This window comes from Spinacia oleracea, chromosome 4 (genome assembly GCF_020520425.1).
Source record: "Spinacia oleracea cultivar Varoflay chromosome 4, BTI_SOV_V1, whole genome shotgun sequence".
Taxonomy (NCBI): Eukaryota; Viridiplantae; Streptophyta; class Magnoliopsida; order Caryophyllales; family Amaranthaceae; genus Spinacia; species Spinacia oleracea.
Genome location: NC_079490.1, coordinates 84,672,399 through 84,673,254, shown reverse-complemented (window position 1 = coordinate 84,673,254; position 856 = coordinate 84,672,399). Strand labels below are relative to the sequence as shown.

The 856-nt window shown below is 47.0% G+C and overlaps 1 pseudogene; it reads right to left on the bottom strand.

Moving 5' to 3' along the window:
- Window positions 1–278: 278 nt before the first annotated feature.
- LOC130460425 (uncharacterized) lies at window positions 279–379 on the bottom strand (annotated as a pseudogene).
- Window positions 380–856: the final 477 nt, after the last annotated feature.

The following is an 856-nucleotide window of genomic DNA, read 5'->3' as shown; positions in this document are numbered from 1 at the left end:
CCGCCTTGATCAATTTGGTGCAAAGCCACCCCTTTTGTGGGAAGAGTAATGAATCACCTCACGAACATCTCAAACAGTTCGAGCACTATTGTGACACAATCAAGCACAATGGTGTCACATCGGATTATGTGAGGTTGACATTGTTTCGGTTCTCTCTACTTGGGCGAGCAAGTGATTGGCTTGACAAGGAGGTTAAGCCCAACTCACTTCGCACTTGGACCGAAGTGACAAGTGCATTCTTAAACAAGTTCTATTCGCATGGGAAGACGGCGGAGTGTCGCCACAAGATTCAATCCTTTGAGCAAAAGCGAGATGAGTCACTCTTCGAAGCTTGGGATCGCTTTAAGGAGTACCAAGGGGAATGACCTCACCATGGGATTCCTAAATGGATGTTGCTCCAAACATTCTACTTGGGGTTGAGTCCAAGTTTGAAGACAAGTCTTGATGCGGGAGCGGGAGGCCCCATTATGAATAAAACTGAGGATCAAATTGTGGAAATCATTGAGGATGTAGTTCAAAACTACCAATCTTGGGATGTAGGCACAAGGAATTATGATGGGAAAGGTAGGAGTGAAGATGGTAAGGGTTCGGTGTACGCCATAGAGCAAGCACGGATGATAGAGAAGCTTACCTCACGCTTGGAGAAGCTCGAAAACACACCAAGCCAACCGCCATCACCATCTACAATCCCTCCTCCCTCAGCCACTCTTCTCTCTAAGGGGAAGGGCAAGGTTAGTTCTTATGGCTCAATGCCTCCGGGCACATTCTTTTGCGAAAATTGCCAACACTATAGTCATTCCCCCGATGCATGCCCCTTAGTTCATAACTTGTCATTTGTGGATTATGGTCGGCCCTT